This window comes from Ammospiza nelsoni, chromosome 17 (assembly GCF_027579445.1).
Source record: "Ammospiza nelsoni isolate bAmmNel1 chromosome 17, bAmmNel1.pri, whole genome shotgun sequence".
NCBI classification, from domain to species: Eukaryota; Metazoa; Chordata; class Aves; order Passeriformes; family Passerellidae; genus Ammospiza; species Ammospiza nelsoni.
In genome coordinates, this window is record NC_080649.1 from 10,891,683 (window position 1) to 10,914,777 (window position 23,095).

The window sequence follows — 23,095 nt, forward strand, 5'->3', positions numbered from 1 at the left end:
GTAGCACCCACAGCCACCCAGTGTGCAGATCTGCTCTTTGGCCACATCCAGCTCCAGCCCAAACCTTTGAACAATGCTGGAAATAAATGCCTCCTCAGGATCTTGTTTTGTTTACATCAGCCTGAAGAGAGCTGCTGTTTTCTGTAAAGTGAATGACAAGCCTGCAGCCTGGAGACTGATGTTTATATTGTCTTCAGGGACTCACAGGAACAATTAAACTTTCTGTCTTACATTGGCTTCATCTCCTTGACTCCCAGTGTCAGGACAGGGCTCTGCATCAGCCATTCCCTGCAGGAATCCTCAGGATCCAGGAAGGCTCTGGAGAGGTCTGAAGTCGCTGGATTTCTTTCAAGATAACTTCTAGTTAAGAAAAAACTGAAAGTGTGAGACTGATCTGCACAAAGAGAGCAGGACAACATCAGGATGGTCTGCAGGATGATCAGTTTTGCTGAATAACTGGATCTTGTTGTGACTCCATTTTAGATAATCAAAACACTTGTTCAATACAAGAACTGGAGCCCTGACACTCATAATATAACAAAGCAGCCTCATGGTGCATCCTCACAGCGCTGGCTGGTTGGGCTGAACAGCCCCTGAGCCCAGCAGAGCAAGTTCTCCTCCACAGAATGTGGTACTCCAAGAACCAGCCTTAAAAAATAAACTTGCATAGAACTCCCATCCCATTCACTACAAAAAGTGTTCACACATATTAAGTGCATTTATGGATTGTACTAAAGAGAAAAAAATCTTGTATTTTCAAAAAAAAAATTAAATTGAGTTGGAAAAATTTAAATTGCTTTGAAAAGTAAATCAGGTTCTGGGTCCTGATACTGAAGGATATTTAAAAATTAAAGCCCACAGATAAATATTGCAATTTATTTCAGTCATGGGCAAAAATCTCTCTGATGTCTGGGGGAACTTAAAACTCACCAAGTCTTTTGAAATAAATGCTGATACTTTTCCCTCAGGTTCAAAGCAATTGGAGAATGATACCAATTCTGTATTCAAATCAGCCCATGAGGATTAGGCAAAGGTAGCTATTATCTCTGCAAAGCATGTGCATAACAATGAACATTTAAAGAGAAAAATCTTCCATTTCAGTAAAATTTTATGAGAACACAAAAAATAGTAAAACCTTTATCTCAAACACCTTACACAACATCCTCCTCCTAGCAGCACTTTTCTCTCTGATGGGTTTTACAATATTCTTATTCAAGAAACCATTTTTCCCAAAATGCTAAATTTACAGAGGTATATTTTCATTTCACTGTGTTTTAAAAAACAATAATTCTGTTTGAGAGACATCAATGCTTTTTGGTAGTCAAAATGTAGATAAGGTAAGATTCAGCATGTTTTATTGACTCAGTTTTAAAAGTCTTGAAAATCAACAATTCTCACTGATTACAGCTCGGTTTGGGAAAATGTGGTTTTTATTCAAGGCAATAGTTAATTCTCCAGCTACTTTGCAGTGTAATACTGGGATTTAGCTCTGACAGTGGGTCCTTATTATTAGGAAGCTGTTTGGACAATATGGATTATTCTTAAGCTAAATCCAAATAAGTGCCAGAAACAAGTCAAATTAATTTGTAAATATAAACAAACCCACACTGCAACAGCTCCCAGGATAGTATCATGCATTGCTTCCATGTCTCAGCACTAGGAGAAGTATTCTGTCACCTGTGACTGCAAAGATAATCTCGAAATGCCCCATAGCAGCACAATAAGTGGGTTTGAACCCAGAAAAACAGCTTTTATTTCTAAATTTGGATTGTTTTCAGTCAGTTACATAATTTTAGTGTGTCACTTAGAATAGGTCAAAGGTTTTAAAGCAAAAGTTTCTTTCCAAACAGTTTTAAAAAGCCTGGAAATTGCACTCAGGGCCAGGGTTTAGTTGACGAGGTGGTATTAGGTCACAGGTTGGATTTGATGATCACAAAGGTCTCTTCCAACCCAGTTGATTCTGTGATTTTGCTATATTAAGAGTTCTTGTATCACACATGACATTTACCATATTCCAATTCTGAAAAAAACATAGCATCAATTCAGAAAAAAAAAAATTACTGAAATCCAATCAAATTCCCTGTAATTTAAAACAAAGTGGGAATCTTCCAAATCCCAAACTTCCAAAGAGTTTCCCTGTGGCACTGAGTGAGGTTGACACTTCCTAGCTCATCCCCCAGTAACAGCAGCACACAAACACCTCCCCACCAGTGAGTGCCCTCGTGCTCACCTGCACTTACCAGCTGCTCTGATGCTGACAGAAAGGACAGCCCTGCAAACCCTCTGTGAAAAACAGCATCAAATTATGGACACATGAGAAAAGCTTCATTTTTTTACTGTTAAAACTTAACCTGTTTCCTCTTTTACATTGATTTTTCCATTTTCCCTAGGTAAAGTGATCAATCTTGGCTGCCCAACAGCATGTAGAGCAAATAAAAACCCATTTGATCTACTCTGCTATGGATCTGCTTGTTAGAGTACCTTTGAGAATGTTTATTTCTCTGGAAATATAAACATACTTGAGAATATGTTTTTCTGCAGAATCTTCTTCTGAAAAGGTCAAAATCCTTCAATTTCTTCATTTCATGGATTCTCTATCCCATACCCCAGGAGCGCAGATTACCATTGGCACATCCTGGTGCTGGCAATTAGAGACATGGGATGGGTCTGAGTGGGTTTGATTGCTCTAAAACAGATTTCCCTATCAGCTATTGAATTCAGGATTCACATTTTTAATCCTCTCCTGGAAGTTGCCTTTTTTGGGTTCTGCTTTCCAAAAGCACTAGAGAATATTCCTAAACTGTCTTTCCCTTTCCTACAGCAGGGATTGCTCCTTTTTTGAGGAATTAGGTCTGAAGTTCAAAGGTAAATTGTCCTGGGGATGGTTCCTGCAGGAGCTTGCTCCCAGCTGGACCCTGCCAGCTCCAAAGATTCCCCACAGGATTTACTGAAGGATGATAAATGTTTGCTCTCTCCAGACAGGATGCAGAAGTTCTGCAAGGAAACTGGAAATTGATTTCCCCTTTACAAAAAAGGCTAATTACAGAGCCTTGGGAACATGTTTGTTATTTACTACAAGCAATAAGGAGACCACCTTTGACTTGGGTAGCAGTTTAGCCCAGACATTAAGCTTCCTACTATTCCAGTTTTGCAGCTGAATAAACTTAGATGTGGAGAGGGGACAGGGCCATCCCGCCTGCCCCCAGTGACCTGCTTGAGGAAGGTGTTCCCATCACCCACCCTGTCACAGACATGTTTTATGAAAAATCCTTTCTTTAGGATTTTTTCTCTTGAGCTGAGAGGCTTCAAGAACAAAATTTAAACAGTGGTTATCTGCTGCTGTGGAATGCAACAGGTGGATTTCTGATTAGTCTCATGTTGTTGTTTTTAATTAATGGCCAATCACAGTCCTGCTGTCTCAGATCTGTGAGACACAAGCTTTTGTTATCATTCCATTCTCTGCTTTCTTTGCTATTCTTCTGATGAAATCCTTTCTTCTATTCTTTTAGTATAATTTTAATATTATATGTATAATAAAATAATAAATTAGCCTTCTGAAACTTAGAGTCAGATTCTCTTCTCCTGTCCTGGGACCCCTGCAAACATCACCACACCATCCTGCCCACCATTCCTGACAAATGCACACAAGGGGATGCAGCCAGCCCAAGGCATGAAGCCAGCTGAAGGGACAGCCCACTGTGACCTGGAAATCAGTGGCAATGAGCACAGCTTGTCCCTGGAGGAGCCACTTGGGCACAAAGGATCATTCCTGGTGCCAAGCACAACCTTGGCTTTTGCCAGAGCGTGTAGGGCTGGCTTGGTGGCCCTGCAGCATTCCCAAAGGCAGCCAGAGCCTGTGCCATGCACCCTGCAGAGTTCAGGACCAGGTTTTGGGCCAGCTGAGCAGGCTGGCAGGGGGCACTTGAACCATTCAGCCAAGTGGTTTGACCAAACACTGCCCTTCTCTTTCTCCCTGCTCTGTGCTGACATCGTTTCTCAGTGTGGCTGAGTTTCATGGGGAGAAGATTTGATTTGTTTGGCTTTGTTTTTTCTCACAGCAATCTTTAGGAGCTGTTGAATACAACACTTGCCTTTGTGGCTGTGCTGACACCATGGCCAGGAGCCCTGAGGGCAGATGGGCTGCGGGGGACCTCACCAGCCTGAGCATGTTCATGCTCTGGGGAGGGAAGGGTGGCAAGTCCTGCCTCCCCTCCTGCAGCTGTGGGCAGCTGATGTTTCCATCCTTGGAAAGGTCAAAACCTGCTAACAGGAGTGTTAGGAAGTGGGCAGCACTCTGCAGAGCCCAGCTCTGTGCCAGCACAGCCCTGCTGCCCTGGGGAACCTCTGCACAGCTTTGGGCTCCCTTGTCCCACCACTGCAAGGATGAAACCCCACCCCAACAAAATCAATCACACATTCCTTGGATGAGGGAAATGACCAGAAGAGAAAAATGGCAGAAAAACAAACCTGACCTTATGGCATTTGTGACATTCTGACAAGAACACAAAATGGCAAGGGGTCCTATTTTTAAAGGCCATCATCCTGCTGCTGTCTGACCATGGCAGAAAGCTGCCTCCACAACATGCCCTCAGAAATAAAAGCTGGGCTACCACCTAAAATTGCTGCAACATGCCTCTGTTCTAAGGTCTCTCTCAGGGAAACTGAAGTCTGTAGGGAACAGAAAACTATCCAGTATTTATTTTATATCTGTGTGGTTAAATTTAGCCATGACTGATTCTGCAGAGGAACTCTGGATCTGGCCAGGAGAGAAACAGAAGGCAGAATCAAGATAAAGGCAATAAACAGACAAGGTGTAAATAGGAGTTACACACTCACAGAAACATGGAAAGAGTAAAAACAATTTTTCTATGAGTAGCTTCATGGTCTTACATTGCAAATGAACAGTTATAATAAACTAGTGGGTTTCTAGGCTCTCCAGGTAAAGGATATATTTTTAAGACTTCAGATGAATGAGACCTAGTGCACTCATTTAGAGCAGGAAAAATTCTTTAATTATTCAAAAGAAAAACCCAATAATTAATATCTACCAGAAATAATAAATCAGGGTAATCTCATTTTCATTATGCTTATTAGCTCAAGAGATTGGTCAAATCAAACCCAATTTCATTTTGCAGAAATAAATACACTATTATTTTTAGCTCATTCCCCAAGACTGTGCAGTCACTGTCCTTGGGCTGCTTGCCTGTCTGTCCACTCTGATAAGTTTGGAGCCTGCTGGCCAAATTCAACTTGAATTAATGACAACATGGCAGTCTCAGAAATGTTATTGTCAGACCTGTTTTGTGACCAATCTCTGGCCAGGAAGGACTTCAAAAGAATGTCCCTGCCTTGGCAGGCAGAAGCAATGTGGTGTGAAACCTCCTTACCGGATTGCACAGGAAGGGGTGGGCACAGGGAGAGAGAGGGAATGAAGAACCACACACGAGGATACAGACAGGTCATAGAGGGACTGCAAGGAAAGCCCACACAGTCACCAAATAGCCAGTAAATCTGTGATTTCAAACAGAATCATTTATTATCATACCATATTTATTTATCCTCAAAAAATCAGATTTTAATACTAAAAATATTCCATTACCTATACAGCAAAAAATATGTTAGGAAATTTCCTGACACTGACCCAAAATTCCCACAAACTGGGAGGGGATAATCCTTAGCAAGCTGATGAGCAGACTGTATTCTATGAAGGAAATTCCCAACCTGTTGCTTATAACCTATTTCACGTTATTACTAAAATATTTACTGAACAGATATGATGCAACATCTCCTTCTCTTTGCAAAATTCTCCCAAGGCCAAAAATAGGTTATGACTTAAAAATAACATACACCACATTGGAAATCAATGAAATACTCTCTGACCAAGACCCAATAATCAAGTCATGAGCTGTCACACTTCTATTTTTAGGAATGGATTATGTTTTTTCCTGGGCATTGGCAATGACTGCTTTCCTTATGTATCAATTCTGTAACATGACCATTTACTAACTGAGATGTTTGATACACAAACTTGTGACAGTGTTTATGGCAAATACTGCAGAGTAAACAACCACCATTACCCAGAGGTTGGGCTGGAACACCCAGGTGTGCCTTAGGAAAGCCCCAAACTGCTCCCAGGTGTCTTTTCAGCTGGAGTGAACCAGCAAATGGAGATGACAAAGTGGATCACAGCCACAGGAGCCAGCTGCTCCTACAGTCCCATCCCTGCTCAGAGCGCTTGTGGATGAGATGCTGGACTTGTACCAGGAGAGAAAAGTCCTTGATCAGCAGGAAGGAGTGAGAAGAACCCACAGAACATCTCACACCTGAGCATTTAGGGTAAAGACAGCACTCACCTTGAGTGCTTCATCCACTCCAAGGGAACAAATGGGAGCAGGAGCAGTGGAGCAGCCAAAGCAACTCAAGAGTTACTTGGCTCTTACCATTCAGCAGTAGAACAGAACTGGCAGTGAAAGGTATAAAAGGCCTTAACCAGCAGGAAAACTTAACAATCCCAGCACCAAGGGGATTCCCAGTCTGCCTGGCAGGAATGGTCTGGGGAGGGACCATGCTGGGGACAGTGGCTGGCTGGATTTCCTTTGCCTTGACTTGACACAGGGATTGGAAAGCCACTGTGAACATGGAGTGAGAAACTGCAAGAAGGATGAAAATCAGTATTTACAAACTCACAGGGAATTTTTTCATGAGGACCTGTTACATTTCTGCTCAAAGCCTGCTGCACTGTGCAATGGCCTTTTATGTTTGCTTTTTTTCCTTCATTAATTCTGATGTTGACCATTATCACATCCTCCTTTCTGTAGTAATTACAGCAGACAAGAGACACAAGCCTGAAACATCAATGGATGCAAGTAACACTTGATTTTATGGTGCTCCAAATCAATTCTCTGTAGTGTGGGCTTATCTTGAGCAAAATAAGAGACATCTGTGAGAAACTAGGTGCAGCAGAGAGTGAGATGCAGGTTGGTAAGCACTGCAGATGAGGTCCCTGGTAGTATTTTGAGGAGGATGTGACACATGAAAGTGCAGATACCTGAACTCTTGCTGAATGCACAGGACTGTGTGAGCTCAGTGTGATTCCCAGCCCAGACCCAGCATGACCAATCCCACATCAGGTTAAATATATGCTAAAGGGATTACCTGGCCTACATGACATTTCATGTGGTGCCAGCTCACCTTCACACACGTGGCACAATGTCGGCAATAAATTCCAGGATGCTGGCACAACATCCTGAATGCCACCACAGCACTGAGCAGCTCCAGCTCTGTCAGTGTCACACACTGTGACAAATTCACACTCACCTCTTTTTGCCTTAAGGATCAGCTGACAGCCAAACAGCAGCCTGCTGAGATGCTCTAAAGCATCCTAGCCAGGACTAGGATGGGGCTGTGACTGACAGGTCCTCCTTGCTCCAGGTTTTGGGGTTTCTCATAGACCTTTACCAGCTCTGTTATCAGAGACATGCCCACATGTGACAAAGCTGGGACCACAAGCTCAGCAGTGTGGCACCATGCTGAGGGAAATGTTCATGACTCTTGGTTCTCCTCTTCAGCACCTGAACCTACAGTCTGCAGTTCAAGGCTCTAGATATTCATATCTGATGATTTCACTAATGACTCACCAGCAAACAAGCATTTTCTGCACTCTTTAGTTCAGCAGGATATAAACTTTTCAAAAAGTAAAACCTTGTCCTTCCTTGACACAAGGCAGTTACACAATCACATAAAAGTTAGCAGATAAACTCTAAAATAATGCCTTTTTTACAATTGCTGTGCTGGTTACTCTAGACTGATGTACAATGCCTTTAGCAGCTGATTGCAAGTCAGATCTTGTCTAAATGGAGAGGAAAATGCATAAGCATTTGCCAGAAATAATGCTTTTTGATTTCTCTTAAAACTCATTTATCAATATTTTAGTGCATGTTCAGCCTTATTCCACATAGTCTTTATTAACATTTGCCACTATTTCATTAACTTTTACTACTATCACTTTTGCTCACCAAAGCCTAAAGCAGAAGATGAGCCTGGGAATGGAAAACACTTGTACATTTTTATCCCTTATGCAGCATGCATAAAAGAAGTGTAGTTTCTGTTTCTCTGCCTCCCCGGGGGATTCACTGCTCCAAAGAATTCTACCACCTGGTGAAAACACCTTATTTCTTACCTTTCTTATTTGCCTGCAACTCTGACAATAAAAGCAACACACTTTAGCAGGAGAGCCAAACTTCAAACTGACCTGGTGAGGGTGGCAAACTCCTCTGCAGCACTTCAGCTCCCTGTGGGAGAGATTTTGACTGCATCCTCACCAGCAAAGTGTTGGAACAATGTCAGTGTAGCAGAGCTGTTATAAATTCATGACAGCACAGCAGAGCCCAGCTTGGACCTGTCTCAGAGGGCAGTTTCACACAGCATCCAGGTATTGCTCCCTAAAGGCTGTGAACAAGAGCACACTGCCATTCCCCAGAAGTGCAGGAATTCCACCTACCAGAGACTGCAGCTCCACCTGGCAAAGGTAACAGGGAGGGTACAAATTGAACTCAGCAGCTCTGGAAGTGCTTCAGCATCCACTTGCAGCAAGTCCTAATAGGATACTTGTAAATGGTTTGGAGTTATTTTAGTAGGAATGATCTAATAGTCAAATTGGTTTTGCACACATCATTGTTATAATGGGTTAGCATGAAAAGGAGGGAGAATTATGCTCCCTCCTGAGCCTCCCGTATTAAAGTTAATTTCATCAGGATAATCATTGCCTGGGAGTACCCAGCCCTGTGAAGACCTTTCTTTTCATGCATTAGTGAATTATGTTTTAATTCCTCATTATCAGTGATGGAAATACTGTGCAGAAAACCCATCACACACAGATAATTTGGGACCATGCACCCATCTTTGCCAGCTGACTCCAAGGAGGTGCTGCCCTCCTCCACACTGTCCTCATACACCTCAACATACCTCAATTAAAAATTCTGTGTATCACTACCTGGACTGAATTTATTCTTGATCTTTGACTCCTTAATACAGAAAAATGCAATAATAAAGTGCCAGCCAGAAGGCTGGCTTTCCATAGATCATTCAGAATGTTTTTCTGTTCCAAATTTGAAGCCTTTAAAAACACTCCTACTGCACTGCTTAGTGAGTCCTGTGGCTTTCTTATCTCATCTGCTTCTCCTTGTCTTATTCTGTTAGAGACCCTCCCTGTTGGATAAAGTCATCAGGTCTTTGAATAAAGAGAAACAATTCCTTCCACTTGATTACCTGCATGACTTAATGCTATCAGCTCCATTAGGGGACAGGAGCATGAGACAGGCTATCAGGGAATCAAAGTCACTCACAGCAACACAAATCTCTGCAGCAGCAGCATGACGTTTGAATAATCAATTGCATTCCCAGGGAGTTTGCATCCAATAATAAAAATATTTCTTGCAGCTTTCAAAGGTATTGTGCTGTACAGGAGATTGGCAATAAAAACAAAATTCCTACAGCATCACTTCTTAGGTTATTTGCAGAGCTTAACATGGGTAAGTTGCAAATTTGGGGCAATTCAGATATGAGAATATGACATTATGATGAAGATATCTGTAATTAACTGCAATTATTAGAAAAAGATAAATTAAGTTTGGCTCTATCTGGGTGCCACTGGTTAGGAGAGCACCTATGGCAGAGTGAGCTACCAGCTGCCTGAAGGCTGAGAGAGTCCTGCCCAGGTTTTATAACTAATACCTCAGTAAGTGTTTCTTGGCAAGTGTGGGGTCTGAGGCAGTGCTAACCTATTCAGTGGCTGTTGAGCATTTGAAAGAGAGCTGCCCACTGCACCAGGTGAGTGCTTTCAAACCCCAGGGAGCCACACAGCTCTGGCAGTGGAGGAACCACAGCTCCTGTTGGATGTGGCACACAAACCCTGAGCTGTCCCGGAGCCCAAGGACAGCCAGGGCAGCTCCAGTGCAGCCCCAGTCCCTCCTGCCTCAGCCATGAGTTCCTGTGCCTCCAGCCCATGAACTGCAGGGAGGGTTGAAGTTCTGCTGGGGAGGAGACAGTGCACCATGCTGGCCAAGTCAGATAAGGCTTTTACTTTTAAACCAAGCAGTTTGGTTCAATTGCTGATACACACAAGCTATTTTTGTCTGATGGGATTCATCAGTCAACCTGGTACACCAGTATCCACATCAAAATTGTCCCATGTGGTAGATGTCTCAGGAGAAGGAACTAGGACTGATAAAGTCTCATAAGGCCAGCCAGGACTTCAGAGAAACTCTAGAAATTTGGAGCCCAGGCCAAGAACCCAACTTGGTAAGTTCCTGTCTGAAATTAAAACCTTTGTACCACCTCAGTCCCAGAAGCTTCCCAGAATAAACATCACTAGAGCTACCAAGAACATGGAGTGAGCTGCAAAATAATTACACTCATCATGTGCCAAGGGGAACCTGACTGATTGCTTCAATGCTGATTAGTTGCCCCCCCTGCTCTGGAGAGCATTAGCATGAGAGCAGAAGACACCTTTGATAGGCACTGAAATATCAAGGTTATCTCTTTGGCAGGGTGGCTGAGGTTACAGTCACAATAAAGGCTTGTTTCGTCTCATTGTCACAACCCCTTCCCCTCCTGCTGCCCACACCTCTGGGAGGGTGAGGCATGACCACCCCAAACCATAAACCAGGCCAGTCTTGGCCACTTCCAGGCAACCAAGGTTCTTGCTGCCTGCCTGCCGAGGACACTGCTCTCACACAGCTAGATGGTACAATAATTTACTCACTCTGCAGCAGCTGCTTGCCAGAGATTAGGACTTCCAGCACTTTTTTTTTACTAAAAGAATTTACAGCTTCAATTCCCAGTCAATTTTCAGCCCTACTGCATTTTAGCCATCTGATAGGAGCACACCAAACCTCATGTTTGCAAAATTCATGTATATATGTGTAGGATATTAATATATCCTACTTGGGAACTTATATATATATATAAATATATATATAGATATAAGTTCCAAGTAGGACATAGCAATCAACTGAAGCCCAGCCTCCAGGCCTTTTTCAAAGCTGCTCAGCTCCAGCCATCACATGGTGCAGGAGGAAGCAATAGGTCTCATACCCAAGAAGATTAACTCTCCAGAGCTTTTCTAATTAGAGACACCAGCTCCTTGCCAAGGAGCTGCTTGCTGCAGCTTATTTTAGCTCTGCAGTTCTGACAAACCAGACACTTTCCTTCTTATGATCTTGTGTAATTGGAAGACAAACTTTTTGTGAATAATGAATGCTCAGAGACACCACAGTTCATGAAGCAGGGTACTCTCATGATAAAAACAGACCTACAAAGTGATAGCTTAACTGTACCATAGAGTTTGCCCCTGTAAATTCCTGAAGCAGCGAACAGCTGAGGTTGGCAGGAATCCCCACTCCAACCCCTGCTCACTCTGGAGCCAAACTCAGAATCAGATCAGGCTGCTCAGGGTGTGCCCAGTGAAACTCTGAGTGTCTCCAAGGGCTAAGGTGTCCCTGCCTCTCTGGGTCCCCATAGCAATGCCTGACCACACTCACAGACTGAACAATTTTCCTACCTAACAATTCCACTTGCTGCAAACAGCTCATCATTGCCCGTTGCTACACAGCTCAGATGATAGTCCATCTCTAGTCTCTGCAATTTCCCTCCAGATTACAGTTTATTTATTGTTTGAATTGATATTTGGTGCTCTCCACATTCTAAACTTTTCAAAAATAGGCCTTATTTAGTTGTGAGAACCACTGAATAGAAATGGGAAGAGATGCCTTTCTACAGGAGTGAGTCTGGAGCATGAGGGTTCCTTCTGCAGGGAAACAAGGTGAGCCAGGACCACAACCTGAGCAAAAACTCCTGCTAGGCAAAGGAATGGGCATTTTCAACTTACCTTTCCTTTCTGCCTTACTCTGATGGGTGTTTGATAGAGCTCCCCAGGAGCAGAAGCACAGCTCCTGTCACCACAGAGCAGCAGAAATTCAGTCTCACCAGGCAGCAATGAGGATTAACATGCCTTCCTAACTCCTTTTGAGCTTCTTCCTTGTCCTGAATTCACAGAAGTTTCAGGTCAAAAAACCATTTTTCTTCCTCTTCATTCAGCTGTGAGCAGCTCCAGGCTCCCTGATGTGCAGCATGAGCAAATGGCACCTTCAATGGAGGGCTGAGGAGCCAGCAGACAGAGGTTACAGGTGCACTGGACTCTCAAAGGAGCAGTCCAAGGGCAGGACAGAGCCAACACTGTGGAGAATCCCAGCACAGAAAGAAGATTTCCATTTGCCCTGATGGTTTCACTCCATGTGTCACCTGTGTGCCTCAACCCTCTGAGTTGAAATCAAGAACAGGACCTGCAGTGCCCACCCTTCCCCACAGCTGATGTGTGTCACATCACAGAAACCAGGGAAAGATGGGAGCAAACCAAAGGTCAAAGCAATGCAGAGGCTTTAATAGAGTTTTCTGTGCTTTTTCCCTTGGACAACACTGGGGGCTCAGCCCTTTGTCTTAACACAGCACTACAGGCTTTGGCAGGTATGTAATAGAAAAATACTACTGGGACATTTTATTGTGCTTCCTTTTCTGCTTCTCTCCTCCTCCCATTGTCTTGGGAAAAAGCAGGTAGAGGAGTTTCAGCCATTGCCAACTGCTGCACTAAAACAATAGAATTTTAGGAAGGCCCAAAGCATTATTTGTAGCCACAATAAGCACAGTTTATAACTAAGCCTTCACATCAGCAGATCACAGCAGGGCACTGAGGAACTGATTGTGTACCTAAGCATGTTTGCATCCCACCTAAATATCAAGCATTAATTTAAAGTGTTAAATGCCCACAGCCCACTCACAGTACCCTTCAAACTGCAGAGGAGAAACAGCTGAGGTGAGCTGAAAAACAACCCAGATGTTACCTTGGTCTCTGCTTCCTGCAAAGTGAGCCCACAGGGAATGCTGTCCCATCCCATGGAATAAATGTCAAAGCTCAGGTGAGTGAACCCAAATCCCCCTTCCAACAGCCACTGCTGCCACCCACAGCTCCCCAGGAGTCAAGCATCAAGGCTCTTCATCATTCTGCATTATTTAAAAATTCAGCTGTTGATTCTAGCAGTCTGTCACATCATGGCATATTGCTCTTCTCTCTTTAGAACAGACAGTGTGGGGTGTGTAAAATAGCAGACACCCTCTCTTCTCCATTCAAGCTTTAACTCCACAGAAGAAGTTCTTGCTCCCCAAACCTTTGCACTTTGCTGCTCCTACATGCAAGGAACAGGCTAACACACTGACCCTGAATGAGTTCCCTGTAGCACAAATCCAGCAGCAGCACCAAACCACACAGCAGCTCTTGTAATTGCTTTCTACTAATTTACATTATACATTAATCTAACATTATACATCAATCAATAGGTTTCACTGCTCACTGGTTTTGAGGAACCAATTAAAGGAGTGATAAAGAAGATTAATTTATTACAGGATCTGCTAGGAGGCTAAATGCTTGCAGGAGGAAAAGAATTATTGACTTAGATTTACCAGAGGAATAATTCCCATTCATATATGTGTACATATATACAGAATAAGATGTAGGAATATAAGCATCAAACAACTTTGGCACGTGCTGTGGAGTGGGTTTGCTGGGCACAGACTGGAGATGAAGGATGGAGAGAAGCAGCACATGGATCTTCCTTCTCTTGCAACCCTCTGCCCTTCTGGAAAAGCACCACTGTGATTCTCTGAATGCAGAGACTCAGAAGCCTTTCAGTGTTAAGAGGTGATAAAATCCACACCAGTGAGCCTCTGTGAGCTGTGCTGCCATCAATGCCACAGCTCAGCAGGGGCATGGCAGGCGACCAAAGTGCCCCTGGGTGGGTGGGTGGCAGCAGACAGGCCAGCACAGCACCCACAGGGCACAGCCCCAGTGTGACCAGCAGCAGAGCCCGTCCAGCACTGCACAGCTGTGGGTGTTTCACCACCTCCAGCAGCCAAGGTGGCTGTTCAGCGTGCTGGGACACAGGTGTGCCCAACAGCATCTGCATCACTTCTGCTCACTGTGCCAACCTCCAGGACTCCCTTCTGCATCTACCAAGCCATGGTGGGTTTGCCCTTAATTCATCTCCCTGAAAAAAAGACTAGTATTCTATTGTGATTTAACTGCAGCCTCACAAAACCCTGACACACACATGGTACCAGTGCCACTCATCACTGGGAGCTTGACCACACCAGCAAAAGGAGGGACTTAGGACACCAGAGCAAAGAATATTCACACACAAAGGCTGGGGGGCATGATGGGCAGTGACCTACCTGCCTGTGGCTCTCTGCCCTGTGTGCCCATGCTGTGTGCCCCACGTGCCAGGCTGTGCAGTGCCTGCAGATTGTGCACGGTGCAGGACAGAGCAAGAGCCACCGAGTGTGAAAGGATTGGCATCCACCCAAGGGACTCTGCTTAATGGACTAGTTTAGACACACACATCTGGGCAGGGAACAATCAATACTGCCCAGAACAGCACAGCACATGCATTGTCTGCAGCCAATTGTGCTGCTCTCTCTGCTGTACCATATTCATTTTAATGTTAGCCTGAAAGGAGGGAGCACAGCAGGTCAGCCAAGGAAAGCGGCAGTGCTGCTGCACAACCCAGCCCTCATTTCTTTGAAAACTTATGTCAATCCAGTGCAAATCCTGTCAACCAGGCCCTTACAATGTGTGGTTCTAGGAAATCCATTGAGCCTTCACCTTGTTCACCATCACTGCCATTGTCCTGCCAGTGCCACACGTGCCTTTTGGGCTCTGCTCCACACCCAGCACAGCACCTCCCTTCCCACCAGCAACAGCTCCCCAGGGAAAAGCAGGACAGAGTCCCAGGGACTCAGGTCACACTCCCCTTCCTGACCAAGCACAGGTTATTTAGAGCAACATAAATGCCCAAAGTGAGCCTGCATCCCAGGGGCCTTAGCCTTGGTATCTGACTATTGATTCACCCAGCACAGGGCAGCACCATAAGGAAAGTTGTATTGTGGGACCAAGGGTGCTGCTCTGAGCCAAAGAACCTGTCCTCTACACAGCACTGCTGTCTCTTGGGTCACAGCATCCTTCATCTCTTTGCACATCAAGTCAAAATCTGTGAAATGCTGCAACAATCCCTTTCTCCCAATCTTCATCTGTCTCTTCTTCAATGCTCCCCTTACAGTATCTTCAGTGCTTGGAGCTGTCTCATACTATTTGGCCTCTTTGAAAGCCTCAAAATGACAAAAGGAAAAAAGACCAACACCTAAAAAAGGCAATTATTTTAATTATTCATTCTCGGTGCAAAAAGACCCTCACAGTTGTTTGAAGCCCTTGATTCAAAGGAATGGCTGTTACAGGCAGCTGACCAGCACAACACACACTGCTGCCATGCCCTCTGCAGCACCCAGAGGTGCTTCTCTATCCCAAATTACAGGAAATTAATATTTTCAAAAGCATTTGAGTGTTCCCAGGCAGGAAGCATTACAGGAGGCAGCAGAATCAGTATTATTTATATAGATCCTATTATCACAAACTAGAACTCCACACTGTCACTGTAATAAAGCATTACCCAGCAGGCCACTGAAAAACCTGAATAAAATCCTTTAATACAGGATGAAATAAGAACAAAAAGGAGGCAGCCTTTCAGATACCTTAATGTTATCCCTTTAAACAGAGCTGCCTTGACATATGCTGCACATCACAGGGGACTGGCACGTCAGCAGAGTGCTCCACAACAGCCACAGGGCTCAAAAATCCACCTGTCCCTCCCCACCTGTATTTTCAGGTTTAAATCTTCCTGTTTTGTTTTCCTACTGATGTGAATGTGTCTCTTCTGTAGGGGAATTTGGCAGTAAGAAATCCCAGGGGATAGCCCTGGCAGGTACTGCCTGATTTGAAGGCAATACTAAACAATCTCCATGCAGAAGATCCCTAACAGGGACAGATTGAGGAAAAATTCCTCCTGAAAAACCAGGCTGCTGCTCTGCAGAGCCCCACAAGCTATGATGTGCCCTCTCTTTTCAAGCAACCAGCTACAGAAATGACAGCAGCAGCACGTGCTGCAGAAACACAGCCAGATAGCACCTGGCCCTGGACCCTGTCCAGAGGATGAGCAATTCCTACCTGTGAGCAGCCAGGGTTGGCACTGTGGCTCCAAGGTACCAGTGCTGCTGGCTTGGGCACAGCTGCAGGCTGGGCTGGGGGTGGGCTTACACCCATGGACCAGGGGGCTCCTTATTTTTAGGCACAGGCTTCTCAAATGTGGTGCTCCAGGAGGCAGAGACCCCCTTCCCTCAGCTCCAAGTGAGCCTTGCAGCACCTCTGCAACAGCCAAGGGACAGGGAAAGTCAATATTACTGGGGCTCTCACTGAGGGATCTGCAGAGAGAAGCTTGTTAGTATTGATGCAGAAACCCAAAAGCAGGACACTCTGCCCCTCCTATTTGTGGAAGCAATAATTCTCTGGAGGTGCTTAAAGAACACAGAAGAAACCACACACAAAGTAACCTGATTTCAGATCTGGATCCATTCCAGGACAGTTGTGGACAATTATCAGCATCTGGTGATTTGCAGCAGAACTTTCAGTCAGCATCTCCATCATGCCCATGAGAGAGCCTAAGGAGCAGTGCCAGGGCTGGCCCAGTGAAAGGCTGAGCTGGAGCTCTACAGCCCCAGCCCTGAGCAGGGTCTGCCAGCACTGCCCTCCTGCCTGGCAGACAGGCTGGGACACAGCCAGCTGGGATAGGCACAGCCAAATTAACCCATCCAGAAGCACCCACTGAGTTGAGGCCAGCTAAAGCTGCTAGTTGCCACCAAAGTTCCTGTATTTTAACTCCCAGTGTGTTTCACAGCACTGCTGGGACCTGCACCTCTGGCCAGACCCCCTTCTCTTATGACAAACTCTCACTAAACAAACAGATTTGTATGACTTCCCAGCAAGCATATGGAGACAAGGTGCCAAGGAGACCCCTGAGCAGTTCAAGCCAACTATTAATACATACAAAAAATATAGCAAGATCCACCTGAGGACACTGGATAAAACTCACTATAAACCAATGCCTGTAAATAAATGGGGTACTGGGGAAAGATCAGCTAATCTGCATATCACCAACCATAGAAAATAAAATGTCAAGTAAACCAAGTGTTTGGGTCGCATCAGTATTTGACAGACCTAAGCTCAAAGCAGACTTCCAGGTGCAGCAGCCTTTCAGTCAAAAAGTATTTTATAAAACAAAAAAAGGCACTCAAATGATTTTAAAGTTAGTTAACCAATAGGTGTTGTCATCTTATTCTAGGGGTTCCATACTGCTGTCTCCTTATCACAACAGTTCCATACCTTCTGGGTGTTTCTCATGGGCATCTCCTCACAGCACTGACTCTTTCCTCTTCCCAAAGCAGCCACTGACTCCAGTTCCTTTCCCACCCAGCCACCCCACTCTTTTATAGCATCTGCTTCTCATTGCTTACAGCTGTGGCCTGGTAAAGTCAGGCCTGCTCCTGATCTTTGCTAATTGGCCCAGCTGCAACTCCTTAGGGGTGAGATTAGTTTCTACACGATCTTTATTTTCTCATATTCTATCCCCCCACAAATAGGTACTACACAATAAAGAGCCACATAGCCAAATGGCTTCTTGATCCAAGCCTGTTCAGGCCCTCAGTGATGTGGGGAGCTCACAGAGCCACTGCTGATGGGAACAGATCTGGGAAGCCAGGCAATATCCGTTCATTTGAGCAAAGTGCTCTCAATAGCTGCACATGGCACAGTGCCTGTCTAAGGACTGATACAGGGTCATGCTAATCACACAGATAACAGCAATTAGGGAAAGGAAATGAGGAGGTTTGTACAGAACCAGCCGTACGTGAGCTCCTCATGTGATGCTGTTACTGAGGGGAAAAGCAATCCAGGGCTCCATAAAGAGGAGATTAACCAGCAAGCACAGGGAAAGGGTGTTATTTCAGCATCCAGTATCCAAGATACCACTGCTGAATGCTGTGAGCAGCTCTGGTGACCATATTGCAAGGACAGGCCTGGAAATATATGAAGGATTCAGACAAGACTCTGAAGTCATATTAGCTCTGGAAGTTGTCTCAGAGTAAGAGGCTTTTGTGGCTCAGGCTATGCAGCTTTCCCAAGAGGTGGCAGGGATAATTCAGCTCCAGTCTGCAATTACCTCTGAGAGGAAGAAAACGTGATAGCGGGTGACTCCTGGCCCAGCCAAAATAGACACACTGCAGAAGCAGCTAATGCAGGAAACATTTTAAAGCAGACCCCTGGGCTGTGATCAGCTCCACTCCACTCAGTGAGAAGCATGAGTGACATGTGGATAAAATGCCAGGCTGAAGTCAGGAGCCCAAAGCAGAAGGTGCAGGTGGAGTTTGGATGTGCAAGCAGCACCTCCTAGGCTGGAGACCCAGTGAGAAGGGTGTGGGGGTCCTGCAGGTGACAAATCCCTCCCAGCTGTGTTAATGGCCCTCCCCAGCTGCCCATCTCTGACCCATCCCCTGTGAAACATCCCCTAACAGCATCAAAAATGAGGTTGATGGCAATGGGAAAAATTCCAGGATGTTCCATGGAGTGTACCTGAGGAGCCCACAGCTCAAACTGCCTGCCAGGGCCATTTGCAGCACAGGACACTGAGATCTTTGGGGTTTATTCCTCATGTTGACATGTGAACAACCTGAGGATGGTCTGGGGCTGTGTTACTCTACCTTTCCACTGAGACCGTTGCAGGATTCAATGAATTTTAAAAATGACAGGTCATACCCAGGACAGTGCCCCCGGCTGCCTCAGCAGAGCTGCCCAGCAGCCTCACAGCCTCTCCCCAGGTCCTCATGGTTCACCCAACACCCACAGAGCCTCAGCAAAGTCACCAGGAGGCAGGAGCAGGACACCCCCTCCCCACTGGCCCCTCACATCTGCAGAACTGCAGGTTCTGATGCCAGCCTGAAGGCAGAAATACTCATTTCTGCTCACTGAAGAGTGCACTGGGGTCAGGTTTCATGCACAAGAGGAGCACAGGAGGGCTCATCAAGCCTTTATGCCAAATTATACATAAATGAAGCACCCTCTGCAGTCACACCTCTGCTGTGCTTTCCAACCCACCACAAGCACTTCCACCCAAACCTGTGCATGGATTACCTGGGGGGGACTCTGCACATTATCCAGTTAAAAGGAGGGGGAAAAAAAGTCACAAAGCTCCAGAGTGATTAGGCAACATTTCACATGTCAGAACAGCAGATTTAATTCAAGTCTGGAATTTGTTAGAATGCTGCAACTAAAAAGAAATACAGGCTGGCATTATGAAAGAATATATTGTAATGGAATCTGCAGCATCAGATCTTTTCCAGGCAAAAACTACTGTTACAATAAATGATCTAAAAAAATCAGTATTCATGTCTGTGTGCATCCACAAAATAGGAGTTGCAAATACATTTGGTTTAAAACAATCTCAGAAAAAACTAATTTTCAGTTAAGTTCCCCTATATCCTGCCCTCTCAAATAACTGCAAAGAGCATCCATACAGTCTCAGAAATCCCATTATCTCCCTGTTCTCTTATGAATTTATCGTCATAAATTCAGCAGTGTTTCTTTGATAAATTACATTCCTTTCTATCATATTATTTTAGTAAAAAGTACACATCAGAGCTCTTAATTAAAGCCCACACCTGTAAATTGGATTTTTTTATATATATAATAGGAATATATACATGTGTAGAATATAAATATAGTACATGCACGTAGAGATGGGATCAGGATGTTCCATTACCAAAACAGCAGTATCATTTCTACAGCTCTAAAAGAGCCTATTGTGATCTGTGATTTATGTGTTTGTGGGAGCTGTGCTTGTCACCCAGAGCTCCATGCCTCCTTCATTCCTCTGGTTAAAATAGATTAGTTTTTTTAGTTTGTCTATGTGATAAGCTATTCTGGAAGAGTTATTCTTGTGTGAATGTCCTCAGTCTGAAATGAAATACTTTATCATTTTGATTTAGCTTTATCCATATGCTCAAAATTCCCCTATTCCACAGGAGGAACCAAAGAATTAACTGAGCAGTGAGTCTGCTTCCAGTGCAAATGTCCTACCATTGGTGTAGGGCTGGGAAAGCTGCTCAGTGACAAAGTGCCCTCACACACTGGCTGTTCACGTGCACCATCCTGGGGAGGGAACACTCCAGCCAAGAGGAGAGGGGTGCAAGGGAAGAGAGAAGTCTGCACAAACACCATCAGGGGGTATAAAATGCACCATCACTGTCCTTGTGCTCATCACATCTGTACCTTTTGCAGAGCCACAGCTGAGGCAAGTGTGAGAACACAGAGAATTGCTGTACCCAAGGGATTTGGGTGCTCTCATCACAGGCGTCCATCAAAAGCCCACAGCAGTTCCAGTGACTTGCCCAGGAGCAGGAAAGGAGCCTGTGGCAGGGCAGGAAATGAACCCAAAAGTGGCCTAAGCCCAGCTTTGGAACTGGCCTTTGCAACGCTCCCACTTAACACAAAACCGGCTTCTTTAGGACCAGTGTCACTACAAGACTTTAATTTTATATGACTTCACTCAAAGTTAGCTTATGCCAGGCATGTAGGAAACAAGAAATTAGGGAAAAGCGCAGAAAGGCCAGCCATGCAGTTTAGGTTTACTTGGCAATATGTGACAGGAGTCCTGAGCCTATAAAGCAGTGGGGCTGCAGCTCCCCAAGGTGTGGCTGGCACAGGGACCCCTGGCACACTGTGCTGCTGCATCCCCCTCCCCATGCCTGCCAGCAGCCGGGGCACAGGCTCTGGCACGGACCCCACAAAGCCGCCTTGCCCTGCCAGCAAGGCACAGATTCACCTCTTCTCCATTAACAGCAGGTTTGGCCAGGCTCAGGACCAGGCTGTGGCAGCAGCACAGGAAGCAAAGCAAACCCAGTGGCCCCAGGACAGAGTGGCATGGGTGACAGGGCGTCATACATGTGGTGTCCCAGTGATGATCCAGCCCTGGAAGCAAAGCAAACCCTGGGACAGAGCAGCACGAGTGACAGGGTTTCATACATGCGGTGTCCCAGGAATGATCCAGCTCCGGAAGCAAAGCAAACCCAGTGGCCCCAGGACAGAACAGCGCAGGTGACAGGGCTTTTCATGGGTGTCCCAGTGATGATCCAGCCCTGGAAGCAAAGCAAACCCAGTGGCCCCAGGACAAAGTGACACGGGTGACAGGGCTTTGCATGGGTGTCCCAGGGATGATCCAGCTCCGGAAGCAAAGCAAACCCGGGGACAGAGCGGCACGGGTGACAGGGCTTTGCCTGCCGTCTCCCAGGGATGACCCAGCCCCGGAGGCTGCAGGGGCCGCCCCGCGGCCCCACCTGCCCTGTGTCCCGGCCGTAGGTAGGTCAGGCTGCAGCCCAGAGCCCCTGAAGCATCCCCGCGGGAGACAAGCAGCCCATTCACCTCTCTTTTCCCAGCCGGCAGGAATGAAAAACCCAGCCGGGAGCTTTACAGCTCTCTTTATTTAAAAGATCAAATGGAAATAAACTTTCGAATGACGTTAGCTCAAACTTTCTAAAATAAAGCTTCCATTGAAAGGGGAGGCTGGAGCAGATATTTCCGAAGCTGCCGCATCCTCCGCAGCGCTCGCACCCGGCGCATCCCGAGCCGCCCCCGGAGGAGCCGCTGCCTCCCACGGCTCCAGCCTCGCCTTCCCTGCTCCAGCTCGGATGGAAGGGAAGGAACCCTGCTGCACACACAGGCTTGCCCGCAGCCCAGGCTCCCAACCAGCGAGTCGCTCTGTCAGGTTAATTAGCACATAAATTAAGAAATGCTTTGCTCGCAGTAGCGCCAGGCACAGCCAGGGCGCTCCTTGACACGGCACAGAAGGAAAGCTGTGGGCACGGAAATGAATGAAGCACCAGGGAGCCAGGACACAAATTTTTGTCATATCTATGGCCCGTGGTGCAGAGTCGCTTGATAACCAAAGCAAATTAAAAAATCATCCTGTTTCTATCATAGCAGCTATTTCTTCCTTGATTACATTTCAACTTTTCTGCTTTAAAAGTTAGGACATGTTTTCCAAATATTTCCAAAATGGACATCTAAACTATACTTCAACCACACTCTTTCTGGAGCCAGACCAAAGCTGGGAACCATCCTGAAGCTCCACCACCAGGTCAACCCCTTCATCTCAACCCCTGCCACCTCACCAGAAGAAATTGGTACATCTACAACCACCACCCATCCCACACTGCCCCCCTCACACCCAGACAAGAACTTTGGACAATAACTATATCTTTTAAATACTCTTTTTTAAAAATTATTTCTATTATTTTTATATTTTTATGAATTATATACATCACTCAAAAGAAACCTAGAAAGCAAGGAGGTCAAAATGCCAGCGTTCACAATAGTGACCAATTCCACTCCACTGCCCAGAATTTTCTTGAGGTTCCTTCTTACTTGAGGATGGCGCAGTCACAGAAAAAGCTTGAAGAAACTTATTCTTCTGAATGAAGAAAAATATAAAAAAAACAACCTTACCAGTAATACTGAGCCAGCCTGCCAGAAAATGGAAGACAAAAAAATATGATTAATGATGCCTTAATCTTTTAATGCAATAATTTCTGCCTTCAAGGGACTTCTGGTAAATAGCACAAAAAGTCTCACCAGGAAATTTCCAGACGCATTAATCTTGCTGCTGGGCCCTGGCAGGTTCTCTGTGCACTCAGAGGCTCCTCGGTGCAGTGAGGGTGTTGCTGGGCCAGCAGACGGACATGAAAACCTATTTCAGCTCCAAAAGCAGCACAGGTTCAAAGCCTGCTCCAGCTCATACCATGGGGAACCCCATCTGGAGCTCTGCCACCCCCCTACACACTGTCAGGATCCTGGAATTCCTGTTGTCCCCACGTCAGCAGCTCCTCCATGGAGCCTGAGCTTATTTCTGGTGCTCCACCATGGTGTGCTCAAGCCACTCTGACTCACCACCCCTGTTTGCTCCGTGTCAGGACAGCACAGCTCCCTCAAGTGACTCACATCCTGCATGACCAAGCCTGTGCTCCATCCTGTGCTCCTTCCAGTCACACCTCCCAGCCACCATGACAAGTGAGAACCCACCAGGAGTGTTTCCATCACTCTCCTGCCTTCATC

At 45.7% G+C, this 23,095-nt stretch overlaps 1 long non-coding RNA gene across 1 annotated transcript; it reads right to left on the reverse strand.

Moving 5' to 3' along the window:
- Positions 1–2,237: 2,237 nt before the first annotated feature.
- Positions 2,238–17,365, reverse strand: LOC132081099 (uncharacterized). Its single transcript, XR_009419638.1, has 3 exons — positions 17,318–17,365; positions 16,106–16,303; positions 2,238–2,283 (listed from the first exon to the last, which is right to left on the reverse strand). It is a non-coding gene; the product is annotated as an uncharacterized LOC132081099 (long non-coding RNA).
- Positions 17,366–23,095: the final 5,730 nt, after the last annotated feature.